General features: G+C 42.3%; 1 protein-coding gene and 22 non-coding genes across 33 annotated transcripts in view; all 23 read left to right on the top strand.

Annotated features, from left to right (window-relative positions):
• The window catches only part of cfap74 (cilia and flagella associated protein 74), a 184,420-nt gene that overhangs the window by 167,453 nt on the left and 11,967 nt on the right, over positions 1 to 5,000 (top strand). The window lies entirely within an intron of this gene.
• On the top strand, positions 96 to 177 carry trnas-aga (transfer RNA serine (anticodon AGA)). Its single transcript has one exon. It is a non-coding gene; the product is annotated as a tRNA-Ser (tRNA).
• Positions 284 to 365, top strand: trnas-aga (transfer RNA serine (anticodon AGA)). The gene has a single exon. It is a non-coding gene; the product is annotated as a tRNA-Ser (tRNA).
• Positions 472 to 553, top strand: trnas-uga (transfer RNA serine (anticodon UGA)). Its single transcript has one exon. It is a non-coding gene; the product is annotated as a tRNA-Ser (tRNA).
• Positions 834 to 915, top strand: trnas-aga (transfer RNA serine (anticodon AGA)). The gene has a single exon. It is a non-coding gene; the product is annotated as a tRNA-Ser (tRNA).
• Positions 1,022 to 1,103, top strand: trnas-uga (transfer RNA serine (anticodon UGA)). Its single transcript has one exon. It is a non-coding gene; the product is annotated as a tRNA-Ser (tRNA).
• On the top strand, positions 1,210 to 1,291 carry trnas-aga (transfer RNA serine (anticodon AGA)). The gene has a single exon. It is a non-coding gene; the product is annotated as a tRNA-Ser (tRNA).
• trnas-aga (transfer RNA serine (anticodon AGA)) lies at positions 1,398 to 1,479 on the top strand. The gene has a single exon. It is a non-coding gene; the product is annotated as a tRNA-Ser (tRNA).
• On the top strand, positions 1,586 to 1,667 carry trnas-uga (transfer RNA serine (anticodon UGA)). Its single transcript has one exon. It is a non-coding gene; the product is annotated as a tRNA-Ser (tRNA).
• Positions 1,774 to 1,854, top strand: trnas-aga (transfer RNA serine (anticodon AGA)). Its single transcript has one exon. It is a non-coding gene; the product is annotated as a tRNA-Ser (tRNA).
• trnas-uga (transfer RNA serine (anticodon UGA)) lies at positions 1,961 to 2,042 on the top strand. The gene has a single exon. It is a non-coding gene; the product is annotated as a tRNA-Ser (tRNA).
• Positions 2,149 to 2,230, top strand: trnas-aga (transfer RNA serine (anticodon AGA)). Its single transcript has one exon. It is a non-coding gene; the product is annotated as a tRNA-Ser (tRNA).
• Positions 2,337 to 2,418, top strand: trnas-aga (transfer RNA serine (anticodon AGA)). Its single transcript has one exon. It is a non-coding gene; the product is annotated as a tRNA-Ser (tRNA).
• trnas-uga (transfer RNA serine (anticodon UGA)) lies at positions 2,525 to 2,606 on the top strand. Its single transcript has one exon. It is a non-coding gene; the product is annotated as a tRNA-Ser (tRNA).
• trnas-aga (transfer RNA serine (anticodon AGA)) lies at positions 2,887 to 2,968 on the top strand. The gene has a single exon. It is a non-coding gene; the product is annotated as a tRNA-Ser (tRNA).
• trnas-uga (transfer RNA serine (anticodon UGA)) lies at positions 3,075 to 3,156 on the top strand. The gene has a single exon. It is a non-coding gene; the product is annotated as a tRNA-Ser (tRNA).
• trnas-aga (transfer RNA serine (anticodon AGA)) lies at positions 3,263 to 3,344 on the top strand. The gene has a single exon. It is a non-coding gene; the product is annotated as a tRNA-Ser (tRNA).
• On the top strand, positions 3,451 to 3,531 carry trnas-aga (transfer RNA serine (anticodon AGA)). The gene has a single exon. It is a non-coding gene; the product is annotated as a tRNA-Ser (tRNA).
• On the top strand, positions 3,638 to 3,719 carry trnas-uga (transfer RNA serine (anticodon UGA)). Its single transcript has one exon. It is a non-coding gene; the product is annotated as a tRNA-Ser (tRNA).
• Positions 4,014 to 4,095, top strand: trnas-aga (transfer RNA serine (anticodon AGA)). Its single transcript has one exon. It is a non-coding gene; the product is annotated as a tRNA-Ser (tRNA).
• trnas-uga (transfer RNA serine (anticodon UGA)) lies at positions 4,202 to 4,283 on the top strand. The gene has a single exon. It is a non-coding gene; the product is annotated as a tRNA-Ser (tRNA).
• trnas-aga (transfer RNA serine (anticodon AGA)) lies at positions 4,564 to 4,645 on the top strand. The gene has a single exon. It is a non-coding gene; the product is annotated as a tRNA-Ser (tRNA).
• On the top strand, positions 4,752 to 4,833 carry trnas-aga (transfer RNA serine (anticodon AGA)). The gene has a single exon. It is a non-coding gene; the product is annotated as a tRNA-Ser (tRNA).

Consider the following 5,000-nt stretch of genomic DNA (forward strand, 5'->3'; position numbering starts at 1 on the left):
GTAAAGTTAGCTATGTTTATTGGTTCAAGCAATGCTGCTAATGTTAGCATTATCATTGTTAACTGCTAAAATTAGCATAGAATATAACGGATGGAGTTGTTGTGGCCGAGTGGTTAAGGCGATGGACTAGAAATCCATTGGGGTCTCCCCTCGCAGGTTCGAATCCTGCCAACAACGAAGTGAATTTTGTAAAGTTAGCTATGTTTATTGGTTCAAGCTTTGCTGCTAATGTTAGCATTATCATTCTTAGCTGCTAAAATTAGCACCAAGCACTGCAGGTGGAGTTGTTGTGGCCGAGTGGTTAAGGCGATGGACTAGAAATCCATTGGGGTCTCCCCTCGCAGGTTCGAATCCTGCCAACAACGAAGTGAATTTTGTAAAGTTAGCTATGTTTATTGGTTCAAGCAATGCTGCTAATGTTAGCATTATCATTGTTAGCTGCTAAAATCAGCACAGAATACCACAGATGGAGTTGTTGTGGCCGAGTGGTTAAGGCGATGGACTTGAAATCCATTGGGGTCTCCCCTCGCAGGTTCGAATCCTGCCAACAACGAAGTGAATTTTGTAAAGTTAGCTATGTTTATTGGTTCAAGCTATGCTGCTAATGTTAGCATTATCATTGTTAACTGCTAAAATTAGCACAGAATATAACGGATGGAGTTGTTAAGGCGATGGACTAGAAATCCATTGGGGTCTCCCCTCGCAGGTTCGAATCCTGCCAACAACGAAGTGAATTTTGTAAAGTTAGCTATGTTTATTGGTTCAAGCTTTGCTGCTAATGTTAGCATTATCATTGTTAGCTGCTAAAATTAGCACCAAACACCACAGATGGAGTTGTTGTGGCCGAGTGGTTAAGGCGGTGGACTAGAAATCCATTGGGGTCTCCCCTCGCAGGTTCGAATCCTGCCAACAACGAAGTGAATTTTGTAAAGTTAGCTATGTTTATTGGTTCAAGCTTTGCTGCTGATGTTAGCATTATCATTGTTAGCTGCTAAAATCAGCACAGAATACCACAGATGGAGTTGTTGTGGCCGAGTGGTTAAGGCGTTGGACTTGAAATCCATTGGGGTCTCCCCTCGCAGGTTCGAATCCTGTCAACAACGTAGTGAATTTTGTAAAGTTAGCTATGTTTATTGGTTCAAGCAATGCTGCTAATGTTATCATTATCATTGTTAACTGCTAAAATTAGCACAGAATATAACAGATGGAGTTGTTGTGGCCGAGTGGTTAAGGCGATGGACTAGAAATCCATTGGGGTCTCCCCTCGCAGGTTCGAATCCTGCCAACAACGAAGTGAATTTTGTAAAGTTAGCTATGTTTATTGGTTCAAGCTTTGCTGCTAATGTTAGCATTATCATTGTTAGCTGCTAAAATTAGCACTGAGCATCACAGATGGAGTTGTTGTGGCCGAGTGGTTAAGGCGATGGACTAGAAATCCATTGGGGTCTCCCCTCGCAGGTTCGAATCCTGCCAACAACGAAGTGAATTTTGTAAAGTTAGCTATGTTTATTGGTTCAAGCTTTGCTGCTAATGTTAGCATTATCATTGTTAACTGCTAAAATTAGCACAGAATATGACAGATGGAGTTGTTGTGGCCGAGTGGTTAAGGCGATGGAATTGAAATCCATTGGGGTCTCCCCTCGCAGGTTCGAATCCTGCTAACAACGAAGTGAATTTTGTAAAGTTGGCTATGTTTATTGGTTCAAGCTTTGCTGCTAATGTTAGCATTATCATTGTTAGCTGCTAAAATTAGCACCGAGCATCACAGATGGAGTTGTTGTGGCCGAGTGGTTAAGGCGATGGACTAGAAATCCATTGGGTCTCCCCTCGCAGGTTCGAATCCTGCCAATAACGAAGTGAATTTTGTAAAGTTAGCTATGTTTATTGGTTCAAGCAATGCTGCTAATGTTAGCATTATCATTGTTAGCTGCTAAAATCAGCACAGAATACCACAGATGGAGTTGTTGTGGCCGAGTGGTTAAGGCAATGGACTTGAAATCCATTGGGGTCTCCCCTCGCAAGTTCGAATCCTGCCAACAACGAAGTGAATTTTGTAAAGTTAGCTATGTTTATTGGTTCAAGCAATGCTGCTAATGTTAGCATTATCATTGTTAACTGCTAAAATTAGCATAGAATATAACGGATGGAGTTGTTGTGGCCGAGTGGTTAAGGCGATGGACTAGAAATCCATTGGGGTCTCCCCTCGCAGGTTCGAATCCTGCCAACAACGAAGTGAATTTTGTAAAGTTAGCTATGTTTATTGGTTCAAGCTTTGCTGCTAATGTTAGCATTATCATTCTTAGCTGCTAAAATTAGCACCAAGCACTGCAGGTGGAGTTGTTGTGGCCGAGTGGTTAAGGCGATGGACTAGAAATCCATTGGGGTCTCCCCTCGCAGGTTCGAATCCTGCCAACAACGAAGTGAATTTTGTAAAGTTAGCTATGTTTATTGGTTCAAGCAATGCTGCTAATGTTAGCATTATCATTGTTAGCTGCTAAAATCAGCACAGAATACCACAGATGGAGTTGTTGTGGCCAAGTGGTTAAGGCGATGGACTTGAAATCCATTGGGGTCTCCCCTCGCAGGTTCGAATCCTGCCAACAACGAAGTGAATTTTGTAAAGTTAGCTATGTTTATTGGTTCAAGCTATGCTGCTAATGTTAGCATTATCATTGTTAACTGCTAAAATTAGCACAGAATATAACGGATGGAGTTGTTAAGGCGATGGACTAGAAATCCATTGGGGTCTCCCCTCGCAGGTTCGAATCCTGCCAACAACGAAGTGAATTTTGTAAAGTTAGCTATGTTTATTGGTTCAAGCTTTGCTGCTAATGTTAGCATTATCATTGTTAGCTGCTAAAATTAGCACCAAACACCACAGATGGAGTTGTTGTGGCCGAGTGGTTAAGGCGGTGGACTAGAAATCCATTGGGGTCTCCCCTCGCAGGTTCGAATCCTGCCAACAACGAAGTGAATTTTGTAAAGTTAGCTATGTTTATTGGTTCAAGCTTTGCTGCTGATGTTAGCATTATCATTGTTAGCTGCTAAAATCAGCACAGAATACCACAGATGGAGTTGTTGTGGCCGAGTGGTTAAGGCGTTGGACTTGAAATCCATTGGGGTCTCCCCTCGCAGGTTCGAATCCTGTCAACAACGTAGTGAATTTTGTAAAGTTAGCTATGTTTATTGGTTCAAGCAATGCTGCTAATGTTATCATTATCATTGTTAACTGCTAAAATTAGCACAGAATATAACAGATGGAGTTGTTGTGGCCGAGTGGTTAAGGCGATGGACTAGAAATCCATTGGGGTCTCCCCTCGCAGGTTCGAATCCTGCCAACAACGAAGTGAATTTTGTAAAGTTAGCTATGTTTATTGGTTCAAGCTTTGCTGCTAATGTTAGCATTATCATTGTTAGCTGCTAAAATTAGCACCGAGCATCACAGATGGAGTTGTTGTGGCCGAGTGGTTAAGGCGATGGACTAGAAATCCATTGGGTCTCCCCTCGCAGGTTCGAATCCTGCCAACAACGAAGTGAATTTTGTAAAGTTAGCTATGTTTATTGGTTCAAGCAATGCTGCTAATGTTAGCATTATCATTGTTAGCTGCTAAAATCAGCACAGAATACCACAGATGGAGTTGTTGTGGCCGAGTGGTTAAGGCAATGGACTTGAAATCCATTGGGGTCTCCCCTCGCAAGTTCGAATCCTGCCAACAACGAAGTGAATTTTGTAAAGTTAGCTATGTTTATTGGTTCAAGCAATGCTGCTAATGTTAGCATTATCATTGTTAACTGCTAAAATTAGCATAGAATATAACGGATGGAGTTGTTGTGGCCGAGTGGTTAAGGCGATGGACTAGAAGTCCATTGGGGTCTCCCCTCGCAGGTTCGAATCCTGCCAACAACGAAGTGAATTTTGTAAAGTTAGCTATGTTTATTGGTTCAAGCTTTGCTGCTAATGTTAGCATTATCATTCTTAGCTGCTAAAATTAGCACCAAGCACTGCAGGTGGAGTTGTTGTGGCCGAGTGGTTAAGGCGATGGACTAGAAATCCATTGGGGTCTCCCCTCGCAGGTTCGAATCCTGCCAACAACGAAGTGAATTTTGTAAAGTTAGCTATGTTTATTGGTTCAAGCAATGCTGCTAATGTTAGCATTATCATTGTTAGCTGCTAAAATCAGCACAGAATACCACAGATGGAGTTGTTGTGGCCGAGTGGTTAAGGCGATGGACTTGAAATCCATTGGGGTCTCCCCTCGCAGGTTCGAATCCTGCCAACAACGAAGTGAATTTTGTAAAGTTAGCTATGTTTATTGGTTCAAGCTATGCTGCTAATGTTAGCATTATCATTGTTAACTGCTAAAATTAGCACAGAATATAACGGATGGAGTTGTTAAGGCGATGGACTAGAAATCCATTGGGGTCTCCCCTTGCAGGTTCGAATCCTGCCAACAACGAAGTGAATTTTGTAAAGTTAGCTATGTTTATTGGTTCAAGCAATGCTGCTAATGTTAGCATTATCATTGTTAACTGCTAAAATTAGCACAGAATATAACAGATGGAGTTGTTGTGGCCGAGTGGTTAAGGCGATGGACTAGAAATCCATTGGGGTCTCCCCTCGCAGGTTCGAATCCTGCCAACAACGAAGTGAATTTTGTAAAGTTAGCTATGTTTATTGGTTCAAGCTTTGCTGCTAATGTTAGCATTATCATTCTTAGCTGCTAAAATTAGCACCAAGCACTGCAGGTGGAGTTGTTGTGGCCGAGTGGTTAAGGCGATGGACTAGAAATCCAATGGGGTCTCCCCTCGCAGGTTCGAATCCTGCCAACAACGAAGTGAATTTTTTAAAGTTAGCTATGTTTATTGGTTCAAGCTTTGCTGCTAATGTTAGCATTATCATTCTTAGCTGCTAAAATTAGCACCAAGCACTGCAGGTGGAGTTGTTGTGGCCGAGTGGTTAAGGCGATGGACTAGAAATCCAATGGGGTCTCCCCTCGCCG

This window comes from Stigmatopora argus, chromosome 1 (genome assembly GCF_051989625.1).
Source record: "Stigmatopora argus isolate UIUO_Sarg chromosome 1, RoL_Sarg_1.0, whole genome shotgun sequence".
Taxonomy (NCBI): domain Eukaryota; kingdom Metazoa; phylum Chordata; class Actinopteri; order Syngnathiformes; family Syngnathidae; genus Stigmatopora; species Stigmatopora argus.